We start from the raw sequence: 20,540 nt of genomic DNA on the forward strand, positions 1-20,540 counted from the left end.
TTGCCCCACAGAAGCCTCCCTATCCTTTCCCCTTCTCCCCCTCAGCCTTGCCCCACAGAAGCCTCCCCTATCCTATCCCCTTCTCTCCCTCAGCTTTGCCCCACAGAAGCCTCTTCTATCCTATCCCCTCTCCCTCAGCCTTGCCCCACAGAAGCCTCCCCATCCTATCCCCTTCTCTCCCTCAGCCTTGCCCCACAGAAGCCTCCCCTATCCTATCCCCTTCTCTCCCTCAGCTTTGCCCCACAGAATCCTCTCCTATCCTATCCCCTTCTCTCCCTCAGGCTTGCCCCACAGAAGCCTCCCCTATCCTATCCCCTGGTTGCTGATGTGAAAGTAAAACTGAAAGTGAAACTCCTCTCCTCTGCTTGTGTTTTGCATTTAGAACAGATTTCTTTTCAGGTGTGGAGGGGGAGTAGAACTCCTTAGCATCAGAGCGTGTTAATCATAAAATAGGAAATACTAATGCTCTGATGGTCATTTCTAAAAATCCTTTCTTAGTGAGCACCTAGAAGCCAAGGGGAACATACGTGGCAATTTTCAAATTTGTAGGCTTTATGGTTCTGGAGATTTCGTGATTATGGTGTGAGTGGTTTTCGGTTTTATATATATATATAGATAAGACAAATGTCTATGGAGATTTGTCAGTGATTAGGTCATGGTTGTTTCATAAGACATTTCCCATGTGTCTTTACTATTCTACATTCTACTATCCACAGTGCGAGAGGTGTCCTCATACTACATAATGAGAGATTGATTTGAACCTTTTAGTTCTTACAACATGATAGATGTAGGCAGAGCATTATGCCTATCCTCCCAAAAATGACAATTTTTGTGGCCATTTTAGGGATACTAGACCTGTACTAGAAACATCTAGATGACCAGCAGATGGCAGCAAAGACACATGTAAAATTTCCACCTTTTTAAGACCATCTAGAGCAGAGGTAGGGAACTATGGCTCCTTTATGACCTGAAGACTTCAACTCCCAGAATTCCTGAGCTAGCCATGTTGGCTGGGGGATTCTGGGAGTTGAAGTCCACACGTCTTAAAGTTGCCAAGTTTGGAGACCCCTGTTAAAGAGAATTAGCCAAAGTACCATGTGGCCTACCTATACAGAAGTCACTTCCTGCTATCCCGGAAACTGACACCATTTTGGGACCGGCTGCAATTCTTAGTTTATGAGAACTGTGGCGGCTTCCGAAATGGCGCCCACTTGTGGGATGGCACAAGATGCCTTTTGTATAGCAAGTCTGCAAGGCATATTGGCTGATTCTCTTTCAGAAAGGCAATCTTTGACTTAGAATTAGACTTAGAATAACTTTATTGTCACTTTGAATGTACAGTAATCGGCATACATTAAAATGAAATTTCGTTGCATACAGCTCTCAAAAGGTCACCACCTCCAATAAACATAACAAGTTAAAGGGGGAAGTAGGGAAGGAGAGCAAAGCATGATGGGATGGGGAGGAGGACCGCATATGACCCAAGGGCTGTGGGGACCCAGGAAGTAGAGACAAGGGACTCAGTGAGGCAGGGTGTGGGGGAAAGATAGGCAGGTGGGGATCATTTCAGTGTCCCTGCGGTCAATCATAAAGTTGAGTGGGTTGCCAAACACCTAAATTGTGATTATGTGACTATGGGGCCAGTGGCACCAGTTGTAAGTTTGGGTACAGGCAGGGGTGGGATTCAGCCGGTTTGGATCGGTTCGGGCGAATCGGATGCTAATTTTACATCTGGTTTGCCTAACCGGTAATTGCAAGGACTGACTGGCCCCGCCCACCCCACCCCTCCCCTCCCAGGAGTCTCCACGCGGCCTGTTTTGGGTGCCAGGTAAGTGCAGCACCCATGCGGAGCTCTGGGAGGGTGAAAAACAGGCCTCCCGGAAGTTCCAGAAGTCTGGAAATGGGCCCATTTCCGGTCTCTAGAGGGCCTCCGGAGCCCAGGGGAGGCCATTTTCACCTCTGGAGTTTGGGGAGGGCGAAAATAGCCCCCACCATGGTATAGGAGGCTGAGTAGGCCACGCCCACCATGGCCACACCCACCCAGCAACCAGGCAGAGAACTGATTGCTAAAACGTTTGAATCCCACCCCATAAGTCTCTTTGTTCAGCACCATCGTAATTTCAAACGGTTACTGAACAAATGGATGTAAGTCAAGGATTACTTATACAACGAAGTAATGAGAAAGTCTGGCTTTGAAAGAGCTGGTTACTTTATAACCGTGATGGCAAACCTATGGCATGCGTGCCACAGGTGGCACGCGGAGCCATATCAGTGGGCACGCGAGCGTTGCCCAGCTCAGCTTCAGTGCGCGCATCTGATTTTCGGGCCTTCCGGGCCCACTGGAAGTAGGCAAACGGGCCTTTTCTGGCCTCCAGAGGGCCTCTAGAGGGGTGGGGAAGCCTGTTTTCACCCTCCCCAGACTCCAAGAAAGACTCTGGAGCCTGGGGAGGGTGAAAAACAGGCCCACCGCGTCCACTGTGCCATCATGTGCCAAAAGTGGGGGGAGCGTGCGCATGCGCGGGGTGCATTGAATTATGGGTATGGGCACATGCGCACATGACCCTCCCATGCTCCCCCTGCTTTTGGCACGCGATGGCAAAGAGGTTAGCCATCACTGCTTTATAAGTTAGGCATTAATGTTATTTATAAAGCCTTAGGGCAGGGGTGTCCAAAACTGGGCCACTTCAAGACTTGTGGACTTGAACGCCCAGAATTCCCCAGCCAGCCATTTCAAGTTCTAGATCAGTGGTGAAATCTGAACCGGTTTACTACCGGTTCGCTGACTGTGCATTCACAGTGCGCGCCACACACCAAATGCGCCAAAAGGAGGCATGCGGTAAGTAGAACAGCGCGTGAGGGGGGTGATCAGCTGTGGCGCACAATCTTTTTTTTTCTTTTAAAAGCATTGCTTTTAAAAGTAAAGAAAAAGCCACTGACGATCGCGCTGTGCTCAGCTGTGATCGTCAGAGGCTTTTTTTTTCCTTTTAAAAGCATTTTTTCTACAAGCTCTTCGGCCGAAGAGATTGCAGGAAAAAATGCTTTTAATAGCCTCTGACGATCCCAGCTGAGTTGCCTGATCGTCAGAGGCTTTTTTTTTCTTTTAAAAGAAAGAATTGTTTAAAAAAAACACTTTTAAAAGTAAAAAAAAAAGCCTCCGATGATCATGCAGTTCAGCTGGACATGGGCGGTGGGGGGGGCCAGGGATTTTTGCTACCGGTTCTCCGAAACACCTGCCGACATCGCTACTGGATCGGGTGATCCGGTCCGAACCGGGAGCATTTCACCCCTGATCTAGTTGTTCTTCACGATTATTTCCCAACATTCTTGAGAAGTTCAGCATTATACTAGTACTTCAGATGGAGTATCAAAAGAGCCTTGGTGGCACAGCAGACTAAAGCACTGTTAAGATAACACCAGCTGCCTGCAATTACTGCAAGTTCAAATCTTACCAGGCTCAAGGTTGACTCAGCCTTCCATCCTTTTGAAGGTAGGTAAAATGAGGACCTGGTTTGTGGGGGCAATAAGCTGACTTTGTATAAAAAAGAACACCGCTTGGGGTGGGCCGAAAGCCCTACTAAGCAGGTATATACAAAAGTATGAAGGCTATTGCTTAATGCATTGTAAGCCGCCCTGAGTCTCCGGAAAAGGGTGGCATATAAATCGAACCAATAAATAAATAAATAAATAAATAAATAAATAAATAAATAAATAAATAAATAAATAAATAAATAAATAAATAAATTGTTTGGGTCGCTGAAATGTTCCACATTAGCAAGGTTGGCTGTAACTGATTCAAGTAATAAGCAAAATGATCGCATGATCAAAAATGGCACTTCTCTTTTCTTTCAAGATGTCTTTCCAAGAACATGTTCCCGTTTACCTGGGAAATTAGGAGACATCCTCAGCACACAGCAAATAAGACAGGGGGATTTATTTTAGTACATGGGAAAAGCCCAAATACTGTAAATAGGATAAGCTGTGGAGGTCTCTGGATGAAATTGCCATTATAGCACAAGAACAGGGGGCAGTTGAAAAACGAGAAAGAAGTAAATCAAAATGATGTAAAGAGTTCTCCAAGGTGAAATAAATTATATTAAATATAATAAATATTTAAGGGCCTTCAGCCTCCTCCAGTCTTATTAAATCAATATACTTACGGGACCGTCTTCTGCCACCAATTGCCTCCCACCGGCCAGCTCGCTCCCACAGAGAGGGCCTCCTCAGGGTGCCGTCGGCCAGACAATGTCAGCCGGTGACTCCCAGGGGGAGAGCCTTCTCTGTGGTGGCACCTGCCCTCTGGAACAATCTACCCCCAGAGATACGAGTGATCCCAGACCTCCGGACTTTTCGTCGGGCCCTTAAAACCTACTTCTTTCACTTAGTCGGGCTGTCCTGATTTTATGATGGGTTTTTAAAATTTGAAATCAGTTTTAAATTGAAATGTTTTAAATTATGGGCCAAATTTATTTAATTATTTTAAATCTATTTTAACTTTTGTGTATAAGTGTTTTTACTTTGGCTGTTCACCGCCCTGAGTCCGAAAGGAGAAGGGCGGTATAGAAATCTGATAAAATAAAATAAATAAAATAAACACAATCCATGAAATAAAGGCCAGGATCAACATGTTATTTTAGTCAGCATGTAGAAATCCTATCCATTGACGTTCCTCAGCAGCAGCCAATAGTGATCAGCGGATTGTACAATATCCAAGAAGAAGTAAAAATCAGCTTACCTAGGTTATGGATCCAGTTCTGCAACAGTTATGGTATCATGGGCATAAAGTTGCAAGAATAATTCCTGTCCTCAAGTGAGGGGATTCTGAAGTCCGTTTAGGAAATCATTAACTTTCTTAGCTTCCTAAAATAAGCAAAACGTTTAAGCCCCCCCTCCACAACATTTGTGGGTTTTGTTTTTTCTTTCTTCAAAAATAAACATTGTAAAACAAAAATGTTCTGAATGTAATCTTGGCACGTTGGGGTCTTTGCTTTGAAAACAGCAGTGGGCTTGTTTGAATAGGGAAAAATGTTCATTGTTTCTTTTGATTTCTGCTGTTGTTTTGCTCGAATCTCTTCCAGGGAAAAAGTATCCATCCACGATGGAAAAATAATACAAGAAACAAGCAGAATTTGCCTTTGTATTCAAATCTCCTATCCCAGAAAAGTCTTACAGTGATTTCTAGAAAAACAGGAACATGGGCACAATTTTGTCCAAGCCTCTTGCTACTTCCTATCTATTCCAGCCAGAGGCCAAGGCCTTAGTAGGACAGTCTAGGGCAGGGGTCTCCAACCTTGTCAACTTTAAGACTTGTGGACTTTAACTCCTAGAATTCCTCAGCCAGCAAAGCTGGCTGAGGAACTCTGGGAGTTGAAGTCCACAAGTCTTAAAGTTGACAAGATTGGAGACCCCTGCTCTAAAATGGCCGTCATGCCTTGTAGGGTTTCTTTGATAGGAATAGGCTAGCCGATTGGTGGATAACTAAGGCAACTTTAGGATCTATGGACTTCAACCCCCAGAATTCCAGAGCCAGCATGGTTCAGGAATTTTGGGAATTGAAGTCCACAAGTCTTAAAGTTGACAAGGTTGGAGACCCCTGGCCTAGGACAGCCTAAGGCCGTGATGGCAAACCTATGGCATGTGTGCCACAGGTGGCACGTGAAGCCATATCTGTGGGCACGCGAGCGTTGCCCTAGCTCAGCTCCAGCGTGCATGCGCGTGCCGGCCAGCTGATTTTCGGGCCTTCTGGGCCCACCAGAAGTCCGGAAATGGGAAGCAGGCCATTTCCAGCCTCCGGAGGGCTTCTGGGAGGGGTGGAGAAGGCAGTTTTCACCCTCCTCAGGCTCCAAGAAAGGCTCTGGAGCCTGGGGAGGGCGAAAAACGGACCTACCGGGCCCACCGGTAACATTTTTGCCTTCACGTGCCAAAAACGTGAGGGGCGTGGGGGGCATTGAATTATGGGTGTGGACACGCATGTACGTGACCCCCCTGCACAACCCCCACTTTTGGCACACGATGGCAAAAAGGTTAGCTATCACTGGCCTAAGGAATATTCCCTGAGGAACCTCACCACATCCATCAGTTGCTGGGTGGATTGATCAAATAGATCATTCTTCCCTGTAGAATCATAGGTGAATTTTAAGCAGACCAGGGCATTTTAGGCCCCCAGGCCACATCTGGTCCTTTGGCTACCTGTGTCCAGCCCGTGTGGATTGCTTTCATTTTGAACCTGACCACTGTTCTACCCCCACCCCCAATTTATGTATGCATGGATGTTCATGCCTACATATCTTCACAGCCCTATTGGTTGGCCTTCCACTTCAGTCCTAGTTTCTCATGTGGCTTCTTGGGGAAATTAATTGCCCACCCCTGATCTTAAGGTACCAGGGTGTGATCTGACCGTGATAAAGTAAAAAGTAAAGAGTCCCTGCAGGTTTTACTCTGCTAGTTGTGACTGACTTTAGAGGATGGTGCTCATCTCCGTTTCTTAAACCGAAGAGCCAGCATTGACGGAGACATTTCCTTGGTCAACTGGCCAGCATGACATTATACCACAGCACAGAGCATACAGTGAAAGGCTGTTTCATGCTGAATGCTTATAGGTGGCACCTATTCATCTATTTGCATTTACGTGCTGTCAAACTGCTAGTTTGGCTGAAGCTGGGACAAGTGACGGGAGCTTACTCTGTCTCGTGGCACTCGGGTCTCAAACAGCCAAGCTACAGACCTTTAATGGTCTAAGACTCAGCTTCCTAACCACTGAGTCACCACGTTCCTCCATGATAGAAGGGACAAAAAATTTTTTTTCCCCTGTAGATCACATTTCCATTGCTCTGCCAAAAAAAAAATCATGTTTGGTGTTGTGACTACTGTTTCAAGCAGGACTGTGAATAATCTGGGATAGGACCATAACCACTATAATAGCTATGAACTCCCTAGATGCTTCTAAGGATAGTCCAAGGGGATGACAAATTGAAGTCCTCCAGGGCCACAAGCTGGGGAACTCCACAGCCAACCCTGAGATGGTCTCCAGCAGCTCAGGCAGGGAAGTTGTGACATAGCGGGGAGGTTGGCATAGTAGCAACAATTCATAGTAGCAACAATTCATAGTAGCAACAATTTAAAAATAACTGGTTCTGCGGGTGTGGCTTGGTGGGCGTGGCGTGGCTTGGTAGGTGTGGCAGGGGAAGGATACTGTAAAATCTCCATTCCCACCCCACTCCAAGGGAAGGTTTCTGTGAAATCCCCATTTCCTCCTGATCAGCTGGGACTTGGGAGGCAGAGAATAGATGGGGGCGGGGCCAGTCAGAATTTTTACTACCGGTTCTCCGAACTACTCAAAATTTCCGCTACCGGTTCTCCAGAACTGGTCAGAACCTGCTGAAACCCACCTCTGAACCACAACCAAGGGCACCTCAAGGTCAACCAAGACTCCAGGATGACAACTGCTACTCGATCCCCGCTGCCCTGTAGTCTGAAAACCCACCGGGCACATTTTGGAAAGGGCAAATGCTTCCTCTCTGCAACCTGCCAGGTTTGGGTAATACATGTCAGGTTGGCCTGCTCATTGCTCGTAAGATGACAGATAAAGGTGCTTTATTATTGACCAACCTGGCAGTAATCAGCCACAGCCAATAGCTAGGACAGTGATGGTGAACTTTTTTGGCACTGAGTGCTGAAAAGGGAGCACGTGCATGTGTCTGGGCCACAACCCGGAAGAGGAGTTGCCGAGGGCGCATGCGCGCGCCCGAAAATGAACTTCCGTTTTCAGTTACTGAACTTCCAGTTTGAGCCAGCTACTCTTCTGAGTTTCTGGCGCACATGCGCGCGCGATGATCAGCTGGGCAGTGCGCATGCTCTCGCAAGAAACAGAAGTCCAGTTGTTCTAGTTAATGGCACTGCCACATGCAAAAAGGCCAGCTGATCGTTGCGCGCGCATGCGCACCAGAAACCCGGAAAAGGAATGGGCAATGCCATGTGTGCCAGGCGACATGGTTCCATGTGCCACTTTGGGCACGTGTGCCATAGGTTCACCATCATGGAGCTTGGGCCTCTGTAGAATAGCGCAAGACCCAATGAGTGAAAGCTTTACAGAAGGAGACCCAAATTGCAATTAAGAGGAATTTCCTGCAATAAGTTAATACAGGAATCTCCTCTATTAAACCCGCTTTCTAGAATTATGGAGGTCTCTTTGTGGAGGTTTCTAAATCTAAGCCATTTGTCAAGGATGGGATGAAGATTCCTGCCCTGAACATGAGACTGGACTAGAAGATCTCGAAAATCCCTCCCATCACTAGAGTTCTACGATTCCCTGCTGGGCTGAAGTGAATTAAAAGACACGAAGTTGCTTGTACCTTCCAGATGCAGGATCTAACGTGATTGGTAAATGAGGCTTACTCCCACTGAGTAATGAGACAGTATCAAAAAACAGTGAAATTCAATGTAGAGAAAATTAAAGTCTTAGGCAAGAAAAACCAAAAGGACACATATAGACTGGGTAAAACCAGGCTTAATAGCAGTAACTGTGAGAGGGATCTTGGAATCTTAGTGGAAAACCAGTTAAATTATGAGCCAGCAGTGTGCAGCGGCAGCCAAAAAAGCCAATGCAACCCTAAATTGCATTAACAGAGGAATACAATCAAGATCAAGGGAGGTAATAATACCACTCTATAAAGCCTTAGTAAGACCAGACCACTGGTGAAATCCAATTTTTTTTACTACTGGTTCTGTGGGCGTGGCTTGGTGGATATGGCATGGCTTGGTGCGTGTGGCTTGGTGGGTGTGACGGGGGAAGGATACTGCAAAATCTCCATTCCCACCCCATTCCAGGGGAAGGATATTGCAAAATCCCCGTTCCCTCCCAACTCCTGGGGGAGGATATTGCAAAATCTCCATTCCCACCACACTCTGGAGCCAGCCAGAGATGGTGTTTGCCGGTTCTCTGAACTACTCAAAATTTCCGCTACCGGTTCTCCAGAACCTGTCAGAACCTGCTGGATTTCACCCCTGGACCAGACCTAGAATACTGCATCCAGTAAAAGATGTGGAGACTCTAGAAAGAGTGCAGAGAAGAGCAACCAGGATGATTAGGGGACTGGAGACTAAAACATATGAAGAACGGTTACAGAAACTGGGCATGACTAGCCTAGTGAAGAGAAGGGCCAGGGGAGACATGACAGAAGGGTTCCAGTATTTGAGGGGCTGCCATAGAGAGGAGGGGGGGTCAAGCTATTCTCCAAAGCATCTGAAGGCCAGAAGGAATAATGGATGGAAACTGAACAAGGAGAGATTCAACCTAGAAATAAGGAGAATTTTTCTGACAGTGAGAACAATCAACCAATGGAACAGCTTTTCTTTTCACAACCCAGTTTGTGGGGGCAATAAGCTGACTTTGTATAAATATACAAAAGTATGAAGGCTATTGCTTAACGCATTGTAAGCCGCCCTGAGTCTCCGGAGAAGGGCGGCATATAAATCAAATTAAAAAAAAAATAAATAGAACAGGGTTTTCTGAAATTCTTGTGTTATCGCTAATTTAAAATCTGCAGGACGGCTGCAGAAGCAGGAGGACATTGAAAAAAGTGCCACGACTCAAAACAAATAGCATCATGTTTATTTAGATTGCCCAATTAATTGATCACAACACCAGGGCCTTTTTTCCCAATCTGCACAGTGAACCCAAATGACGAAGTTACCGGAATTCAATTCACAAAGGGGGTTGTGCGTTGGGCAATTTTTATAGCCTTGTATCCTTCCTTTCCCCTTTCCCCTCCAGAGTGGCTTAGTTTAGGGATCTACTAGGGAAGAAGGTTAAATTTTAATGAAGGTTAAGGATCTAACAGGTACCGGCCAGGCACCTGTTATGACAAAAGAGAGAAGTTACCTGTTTGTGGTTAGAGCAGGAAGTTTGTTATCTTGCAGCTAGCAAGAGGCAAAAGGCAGGGCTGGCTTCTCTAAGCATCTCCCTCTGCCAGGAGTTAATTTAAAAAATGGGGATCAATTCCAGGACATTTCTCAAAGGAGAAAACAGACCTTTCTTTCTTTCTTTCTTTCTTTCTTTCTTTCTTTCTTTCTTTCTTTCTTCCTTCCTTCCTTCCTTCCTTCCTTCCTTCCTTCCTTCCTTCCTTCCTTCCTTCCTTCCTTCTTTCCTTCCTTCCTTTCTTCCTTCCTTCTTTTCTTCCTTCCTTCTGTTTCTTTCTCTTTCTCTTTTTTGCTTTCTTCCTTTTTCTCTCTCTCTCCTCCTCCTCCTCCTTCTTGTTTTTCTTGTTCTTGTTCTTCTTGTTCTTCCTGTCAGTCTAAAGCTCTGAAGCTGTTTCGCTGCCTGTGGATTAGCTGAACAATTATAAGCTAAAGCTGGGAAGGCAGCTACACACTCTTCTGACTTGCGAACAGGCAGAAATCAGTGCCTGGCATTCTTGAACTGGGAAGTGAGCCAGAATCAGCTGCTCTGACTGAGATTGGGGAGTGTGAGGTTGAAGCCCAGCGCCTAAAAATATTTCATGCCAGAACGTGCAACTGTGTTGGATTATTTGGATTTTCTCCTTCCTGTGTTACCGTGGTTTATTAAACATTTTTGGGGGATGTACAACTGTCGCACAGGGTGTGCTCACTGGAATAAGAGTTGGACTTGCCAGATATCCATCCATTCATGCTCTTCCAAACTCTGCCTTGCAAATCTTCACCCTTTCCTTCCCTCGTGAAAGAGGGTTGTGGTTTTTTAAAAAAATTTAAATATCGGGAAGTTTGAGATGTTTTTTTTCCCCCAAATTTCTCTCCTTAGTGCATCTGACTTGGCACTTTGATTGGAGATGGGAGTCTGGTTTTCCATCCTTCTGAAGCTTCCTGAGCTTTCCTAACCTCGACGTACGATAGTTCATTTAGTGACCATTCAAAATTACCGTAGCACTGAAACGTGTGACCCATGACCATTTTTTCACACTCGTGACCCTTGCAGCATCCCCATGGTCGTGTGATCACAATTCAGACGCTTGGCCGCTGACTCGTATTTATGACGGTTGCGCTTAACCGCTGACCCAATTCGAAAATTGAAAATGAGGCAGGATTATGCATTTGTCGAAAATGTCATATTCAGTTTAATTTTGTTTTTGTTTTTTTTTTTAAAAATGCAAGTTTTCTGCTCCTTAATTTTGCATAGACTCTTGGGACCAATAACGCTATAGATCAGTGTTTCTCAACCTTGGTAGCTTGAAGATGGGTGGACTTCAACTCCCAGAATCCCCCAGCCAGCAGCGCTGGCTGGGGGATTCTGGGAGTTGAAGTCCACCCATCTTCAAGCTTCCAAGGTTGAGAAACACTGCTATAGATAGTCCTTGACTTACAACTATTTGTTTAGTGACCCAAGTTATGATGGCGCTGAATAAAGTGACTCATGACTAGTCTTCGCACTGATGATGATGGTTGAAGTTTCTGAAGGTCACATGATGGCCATGTGCATTGTTCCCAGGGGCTACTGACATACAAAGTCAATGAGCAACTCGTATTCGCTTAATGACTGCCTGATTTACTTAATAACCACAGTGATTCACTTACCTTAGCAAAAAGGCCATAAAAATCAGGCATCTCGCTTAATGGCCACTTCCCTTTACTATTGCAGATTCCAGTCCCAATAATGTAATTTGTAACTTGTGGATTAGCTGTATTTTGAACCCTGTCCTCTTACGTTTTACAGATTTTTTTTCTCTTACGACTAGCAAGGATTTGGGAGAATCTTTCAGGGCCAGGGAGATTTCTGAGAATTTAGAGTAGACTTAGATTATCCTGGTCTTATATAGCAGGAGTGCATATAGTCAAGGCTATGGTTTTCCCAGTTGCAATGTATGGCTGTGAAAGTTGGACCATAAGAAAGGCTGAGAGCCAAAGAATTGAAGCCTTTGAACTCTGGTGCTGGAGAAGACTCCTGCGAGTCCCTTGGACTGCAAGGCGATCCATCCGGTCAGTTCTAGAGGAGATCAACCCAGGGGTGAAATGCTCCTGGTTCAGACCAGATTGCCCAATCCAGTAGCGATGGCGGCGGATGGTTCGGAGAACAGGTAGCAAAAATCCCTGCCCACCCCCCATGCCCGGCTGAGCTGCGTGATCATCAGAGGCTTTTTTTTTTTTTTTTTTTTACTTTTAAAAGCATTTTTTCTACAATCTCTTCGGCCAAAACAATGCTTTTAAAAGTTAAAAAAAAAAAGCCTCTGATGATTGTGCGACTCAGCTGGGATCATCAGAGGCTTCTAAAAGCATTTTTTTCTGCAACCTCTTCGGCCGATGGCACTCTGGCCCATGGCACTCTGCAGGCCTCCCAAACCCTCTGCAGGCCCCATTTTTGTGAAAAACGGGCCCATTTTTGGTTTCCCAAACCCTCCATGTGTTGCGTTTTTGCCCTCCCCAGCCCCCAGGAGCACTCTGCAGGCCTCCCAAACCCTCTCTAGGCCCCATTTTTGTGAAAAACTGGCCTATTTTTGGCAAAAAAGGACGTGCGGGGTGGGGTTTCGGGAGGCGAAAAATGGCTGTATTCAGTGTATAAGACGCACCAACATTTCCACCCTCTTTTGGGGGGGGGGAAGTGTGTCTTATACTCCAAAAAGTATGGTAAATCCTTCCATTTCCCACTATCCTGTCAAAGCTGAAGAAGCTTCTTGGATAAGAAGTGAAATGTCTTCAGAAGAAAAAAACCCAAGAAAGTCCAGTTGCCTCCTGAAAAAGCACCTTTGCGACCTTTGGTTTCATCTTACCAAATTTATTAAAAGGAGACATCCATACCTCTCCCTCCCATATTCCAGTACATTAATATATAGTGGGCTGTGTTAGAACAGTGTTTTTCAATTTTGGCAACTTGAAAAAGGCTATGTTAGAAGCTCCAGTTTCAGTCCACATTCTCCTTGAACATAGTCTTCTTAAAGTTGTGTTTCTTTTTCTGGTCCAGTAGGCCCTCTGAATCAAGCAGTTGCTCTTGACAAAGTCACTTTTCCATTTTTTCACTGAGGTAGCTTCTCTCTCTCTGCTGTTCGTAGGGGTTTCGTTTGGTGGCGAAACGGATCTTTTCTTTAAAACGATCAAGACGGCAACGCTGAGGATGGTGCAGACGGTGCCTAAAACAATCGTCAAACCAAGGTAGATGTACCTGCAATAGGTTGAGAGACGCACCGGATCCATCACTTATATCAGGGAATTGCTGAGTTATGTCACTGAAATTCATTGTTTGTTATTTTTGAAAAGATGCTGTTTTATGAAAAGGTTCTGGTCCAAGGAGTCACATTTTATTTGACAGGAAATGAAAGCCTTTTCCATTCAGTTCTGGGATTTGACTATCATCTCTCTCTCTCTCCCTCCCTCCCCCCCTCTCTCTCATCTATCTATCTCTATCTCAACTGTCTATATCTGTCTGTCTGTCTGTCTGTCTGTATCTATCTATCTATCTATCTATCTATCTATCTATCTATCTATCTATAAATGGAATTACCAAGAGAGAGATGGAAAGTTGAACTTCTTCTTAAAGAGAGAAAGAGAGAGAGAGAGAGAGAGAGAGAGAGAGAGAGAGAGAGAGAGAGAGAGAGAGAGAGAGAGAGATGAATAGGTAGGTAGGTAGATGATAATAGGTAGCTACCATGTATCCCCCAAAATATTATATTAATCTTATATTAATTTTTGCTCCAACTGACACATTAGGTCTTATTTTCTGGTTAGGTCTTATTTTGGGGAAAATATGGTACTAAATGCATCCATCTGGCTGACAATCTTAACTGGGGCTTATTTTGGGGGGTAGGGCTTATATTACGAGCATCCTGAAAAATCATGCTAGGACTTATTTGCTGGTTGGGTCTTATTTTCAGGGAAACAGGGTAGATAACGAGATAGATAGATATCTACCTATCTATTATCATCTACCTACCTACTCCTCTTTCCCTCCCTCCCTCCCTCCCTATCTCTTTAAGAAAATGCTCAACTTTCCATCTCTCTCTTGGTAATTACAAGGTTTTTAAGTAAGAACAACTTTCTTAAGGATGGCATACTTGGATTTCTCCCCCTCTATGCTATTTTGTCCTCCTTCTTATGGTGAACATGGTCTTCCATTTAGGCATTTGTTGCACCTTGCTGTGCTTGGGAAAACTCTTTTCTCTGGAGGCCAAAGGAACAGTAATGGAATAAATCCACCCTGTGCACTTTGATTGTTTGTAGAACGACCTTGTTTGCTATCAAAGTCTCACTGCTAACTACACACTAGGCTGCCTCTCCTGATCAATGGGATGGCATCCAAAGCTAATGCTTATTTCTCTGAAAGAGAAGTTCATGAGCCTGTATGGTAGGGGTGGGTTCTAACCGGCTTTACTACCGGTTCTCTTTGTGTGTGCACTTTGCACGCGACCGCCTCTTCGGTCATGCACTTTGTGCGCGATCACTGTGCGCATGCTTGGTTTGCTCGCCTGCGTGCCAAACTTGCACTTTGCGCAAGAGCGTTGCGAATCTGCCCAACTGAGGAGCGGCAATCCGCTCTGCCGCACCTCTCAGCTGGGCGAAAAAAGAAGAAATTTAAGGTCGGCATAACGCCGAGGCGGGCGGGAGGGCCCAGCTCCCGAAGACAGAGAACTGTTCGGTGACATCATCTCGTCACCACTACCGGCTTTCGCGAACCGAGCCAAACCGGGAGGAACCCACCACTGCTGTATGGCACAGAAATATAAAAGAGAATATTTGTAGCTCAGAGTTGAACTGTGGGGTCCTTGATGCTCTCTGAGTTGCAGGTGTTTCACTGCCTAATTAGGTAAGTAGGTAATCCGCTAGCCCTGATGATGTTACCTATTTGAGTAATGAAACCTCTGCAAGAAGACAGAGGTGGTATTTACCGGTTCTCCAAACGACTCAAAATTTCCGCTACCGGTTCTCCAGAACTGGTCAGAACCTGCTGAAACCCACCTCTGGCACACATGCGGCCCTCCCAAGCTCTGTTTTCACTGGCAGAGGGTTGCAGGAGGTTGGCGCAGTCAAAAATAGAGCTCAGGGGCCTGTTTTTGCTGGCAGAGCACTAAGGACACTACAGTCGCCCACCCAAGTGATGTTAAGATGGCCATTCCCACCCAGCCATGCCCTCCCCCACCCCGAGATGCGGCCCTCAATGAAATCGAGTTTGACATCCCTGAGTATGGGTGAAGCATTGAACCTGTTGAACTGAATTTCAATTAATCAAAGGGTTCATTTTTGCAATTTGAGCAGAGAATTACCAGTCCAGATTTATCTCTACAGAGGCTTGTATTCTGTAAGGTTAACAGAATGTGTGGATTCCTAACTAGATGAGATTTATATACACACCATGGTACGTGTGTTACCCAGGAGAAAGCATTTTCATCCACCTGAAAAAAGTACAGTTGCCGATATTAGAATATAACTGCCATCTGTAGGATGCTGGAAAAATTACTCCTCCGATTAAATTTCCAAGAGTGTGGATTTTGTTTAAACTGTATCTAATTCTCAGAAATATTTTAGAACAGACTGTAATCAGGTGGTATTTTAGTCCTCTTAAATCCCTTCCCTAAGGGGAAGTAGTAAGGAGCAGGAGAAGAGGGAAAGAAAGTAAGAAGGAAGGAAGAAAGGGAGAGGGAAGAGACTGAGAAGAAAGATTGCTGTATAACAAAAAAGAGGAAATGGAAGAAAAGCAACCCCGAACACACAAATGAATATATGAAGATAAAGAAGAAATAGTTAAAAAATAAAAGAGAATAAATGTGAACAAACAGGAAAATTAGAATTTGAGAGCGAATGAAGATGTTGTTTATATAAATAAATATAGAAATATTGAGATATGAATTAAAGAAAAAATAGGGAAAAAAGGAAGATTTTGCCAAAAATTGTAATTGAGTAAAATGTATTTGAACTTGAAAAATTGTATAAGATAAGGAATGGCCAATACTCTGTTCAAAAAAAGATGCGGGTGAATGTGGGGGGAAAAAATCAATAAAATTTGATTAAAAAATAAATAAATAAATCCCTTCCCTTCATTTCCAGGGTTTAATTTAATACAGCAGAATTCAGCCTGTTGAAGGTCTTCTTCAACATGTGAACTATTATTAGTTTATAGCACATATTTAATATTATTAATAAATTCAGGAGTAATCGTTTTGGTTGTTCTGCTTAAAATAAGAGAACAAAACTATACAGAGGCATGTAAATAAATAGAAAACAGATGCACATAATAAAAAGAAAACATATTTCATTCAGATAATGTTGTGGCTGATCCTGACGATGAGGAGGCTGGTGTGGGGTTGCGCCAGCAGCCTGTGCAGCCAGCGCTCGCATCGGACAGTGAGGAGGCTGAAGAGGATGTGGTGCCAGAGGCAGAGACTCAATCAGGGCCTTCAGAACCTCCAGAGGCTCCTTCAAGTGGAGAGAGCGAAGTGGAGGAGCCCCTCCTCAATGCTCAAGCACGCAGGGCTGCCAAAAGGCAGGAGTGGCTACTCAGGAGGAGGAGGTCTCCTCGAGAGTAAGGTTTGAGGATAATTGGACACTCCCTTAGCCTATTTAAGTCCCACACAGTTAGTAATTTCTTGCTGGAAACAATGTGTAATTATTACAGAGCATTTTGGAGAGTGAGTGTCTTATCGTATCTTGTTTTCTGGGCTAGTTGCCAACCTTTGCCGGACTTTGTTTATTCTTGGTACGTTATAACTTTGATAAGGACCATTGGTGTGTGTCACAATCCTTGGGAATCTGGAGCTGGGGCAGAACAGATAAGTTGACTTAAATGTCATCATTTTTATAGCATCATTTTATTTATTTATTTATTTATTTATTTATTTATTTATTTATTTGTTTGTTTGTTTGTTTGTTTGTTTGTTCAACTTGTATGCCACCTTTCTCCGAAGACTCAAGGTGGCTTACAATGCATTTAAAAACCATATATAAAAATGTTAAAAATTAAAACATTAAAAACAATTTTGCATTTTATCTCACAAATACAGTGACCAAATATCCTTCATTATAAAGGACAAGCCTTTATTTCAGAAATCTATCCTTTGGATTTATTTATTTTTCAAAAACTCACTTTTGGTCTTTTAACTTTTACTGCATAAATGATAACACTTAATACAGTCTTTCACATCCATGTGAAAAATATGGAAATTGAACTGTCTTTTAAAAATAAATTTACGTATGTGGTGTAATTCTTAGATATCTTTAATAGAATATACATTTTTGCTTACATTTGGCCCCGATGTGTAAATTCGCAGGAACGCCAGACAATTTTTATATGGGCCATCATCTATAAAAGATTTGAAATCCCTTCTCGCTTGTGAAGTAGTCAAACTCTATGTTGCCATGAAAATAAGGCATAACTGATCACAACTGGACACAAAGACTTGTGTTTATTCATCATTTCAGGTTTATTACATGTTAGTTATCTTGTTCCAAGTAATTTCTGTTTTTACTTCATAGTTTAAAATATTTTAGATTTATACCTGCACATAACATACCATTATAGTTGCATATGTTACGTTTTTATTACAGAGATTCCTTGTTATGCTTGTATTTTATTTCATCCTTGAGATAAAATCCTCTTGATTTTACAGTACAGTCTTGTATATTTTCAAAACTTGTTGGTGATTGACAAACATTATTTTATTTGATGGTAAAAGGTAAAGGTAAAAGCTCCCCTCGCACATATGTGCTAATCGTTCCCAACTCTAGGGGGCAGTGCTCATCTCCATTTCAAAGATGAAGAGCCAGCGCTGTCCGAAGACGTTTCCGTGGTCATGTGGCCGGCATGACTAAATGCTGAAGGCGCATGGAACGCTGTTACCTTCCCACCAAAGGTGGTCCCTATTTTTCTACTCGCATTTTTACATGCTTTCGAACTATTAGGTTGGCAGAAGCTGGAACAAGTAACGGGAGCTCACTCCATTATGTGGTGCTAGGGATTCAAACCGCTGAACTGCCGACCTTTCTGATCGACAAGCTCAGCGTCTTATCCACTGAGCCACAGCATCCCGTTGATGGCATGAGCCCCAATACAAAGACAGAACAAACGTGCCAGAATAAACCAGTTTGATTTAAAAGATAAAGGCACACACCATGAAAAGTTAACTACCATTCCATCTTCATAAAATGAAAATGTGCTTAGCTCTCCAGACAAAAGTTCATCATCTATCAGACTAGCCAACAAATCTTCCATGTGCTTAATATATTAGTAAATGTTGAACATATGCCTAAGACACCTTGTAGGAGCCAAAATCTGTTTTATATAGTTGTTTCATTAGGGGAAAAAGGTCTACCTTGGTATTGGTTTCTATTTCTATTTGCACAACTGGGCCATTTGATTAAAAACACATGCTCTTCCTTCCTTAAACTATATTTTAGTTTATTTTCCTCAAAAACGTTCCCCTTCAGGACTCCAAAAGCAACATCAATTTGTCTTTTAAGTAGGTCTCTTCAGTCGATATATTTGGTTTCTGAAAACTGAGCAATTTAGCTGCAGATCATCCATAGACATTGTAAATCTTGAGATACAATAAAGGTAAAGTTATACCAAGGAGCAGCTATATGGTTTCTAGATTCCCCTCATTTTCTAAATATCTACTGGTCCATATCCTATATCATTAAATCACTTTGTGTTTTGATGCCTCTTTTACTGGAGAAAAAACCCCCCAATGAAATAGGAGACTGGAAAAATACAGAAAACCACGTTGCTATGAGGTGACATTATGGGAAAACCTGATATATAGCTTATGTGTTTACAGAAAAATCTCCAGCAGTTAAAAATATTCATTACATGAGAAGCAAAATATATCCTGGAGTGCCTCCAACTGATAAGGTATAGGAAGCGATTACAGATATCACCAAAAAATAGAGAAACATTTTGGAGCATTCCTTTCCTTGTGGACAAGGACCCAAGACAGCTGAAGAATGCCTTGATGAAGCCTCTGGAAAGTCCACACAGCTACAGACATAAAATATCTGAAATGAAGCAGAAATAAGTACAGTATGGGCTCATGCCCAGTGCTTAAATTTGGAGCAAGCTAAAAGGTTTACAGTCGAATCAGAAGTAGCCGGGGTGGACTGCTGGGGGTTCGCAGGGGTTCGGGAGAACCTCTAGCTAAGATTCGGTGCAGTTCGGAGAACCCCCAAATCCTACTCCTGGCTGGCCCCTCCCCTCCCAGGAGTCCCCACACAGCCCGTTTTCGAAGCAGGTAAGTGCAGGGCGCGCACGAAGGCTCAGGGAGGGTGAAAAACGGGCCTACCAGAAGTTCAGGAAGGACAGAAACCAGCCTGTTTCCAGCCTCCAGAGGGCCTAGGAACAGTTTTTGCCCTCCCGGAGGCTCTAGAAAAATCTCCAAAGTCTGGGGAGGGCAAAAATGCCCCCCCCTGTGGTGCAGGATGTCGAGTAGGCCATGCCCACCATGGCCACACCCACCCAGCAACCGGGCAGAGAACCTCTTGCTAAAATTTTTGAAGCCCACCCTTGGAAGTAGCTGAAGATGTCTAGTTTGATGAAAAGAAGACTAGGGGAGACATGATAGCAGTGTTCCAATATCTCAGGGGCTGCCACAAAGAAGAGGGAGTCAAGCTATTCTCCAAAGCACCTGAGGCAGGACAAGAAGCAATGGGTGGAAACTAATAACCAAGGAGACCTAATCTGACAGTTTCTAGTCTTTGAACCAGGTGAAACAAGAAGGTGTTTACCATGTTTTTCCCACTTCCATTGGATGTTTTACAACCAGCCAGACAAGGTGAGATATACGTGATCCCATTTTCTCCACATATAGGATCCCACTCATTTTTGGAGCATGCACATCCTGCATTGCACTCTGAAAACAGAGTTTGTTCATAGGAGGAGATTGGCTTGTTGCTAGTGGAGAAAAAGAGAAAATACTGCAAGATCATTGTAGGTTGTTTCTCAACAGCATGGAGTGACTGGACCCATGTAGGATCCTGACATTAAAAGTCTCCCTTTTAATAAACGTTGTCGGTTAGAAAAGATGCTACCCACTCTCCTTTCCAATATGAACCAAGAAATGATCCATCAGATAAGAGGGATCATTGTGTTCATGAACAATATTCGATCAAGACAGGAAGCTCTTTTAAGCTTTTTCCATCTCAGTCCAGAAGGTTCTTCATTGACAACCAGGGGTGAAATGCTCCCGATCCAGACCGGATCATCCAATCCAGTAGCGATGGCGGCGGGTGATTCAGAGAACTGGTAGCAAAAATCCCTGCCCCTCCCCATGCCCAGCTGAGCCGCGCAATCATCAGAGGCTTTTTTAAAAAAAATTTAAAAGCATTTTTTCTACCTCTTCAGCTGAAAAAATGCTTTTAAAAGCCTCTGATGTTCCCAGCTGAGTTGCCTGATTGGCAGAGGCTTTTAAAAGAAAAAGAGCTTCTGCCGATCAGGCAACTCTGCCGATCAGGCAACTTAGCGAGACCCTTACTTTTGAAGTGTTTTTTTCTAATTGGCTGCCTTTTGTTTTTTGTTTTTTAATTTCCTGATTCTATATTGCATTGCATTTTTATCTTTTGAAAGTGTTGTTTATTTTAAAACACTTAAGGAATAAAAT

General features: G+C 43.9%; 1 protein-coding gene across 1 annotated transcript in view; it reads right to left on the minus strand.

Annotated features, from left to right (window-relative positions):
• The window catches only part of LOC117680107 (solute carrier organic anion transporter family member 1B3-like), a 43,180-nt gene extending 32,807 nt beyond the window's left edge, over nt 1–10,373 (minus strand). The window contains exons 1-2 of the mRNA XM_087873013.1: nt 9,878–10,373; nt 4,733–4,857 (exon numbers count right to left, since the gene is read on the minus strand). The gene's annotated coding sequence lies outside the window, so the exon portion shown is untranslated. The remainder of the gene's footprint in view (nt 1–4,732; nt 4,858–9,877) is intronic.
• Nucleotides 10,374–20,540: the final 10,167 nt, after the last annotated feature.

Source organism: Pantherophis guttatus, chromosome 7, assembly GCF_059756535.1.
Source record: "Pantherophis guttatus breed Tessera chromosome 7, ASM5975653v1, whole genome shotgun sequence".
Taxonomy (NCBI): domain Eukaryota; kingdom Metazoa; phylum Chordata; class Lepidosauria; order Squamata; family Colubridae; genus Pantherophis; species Pantherophis guttatus.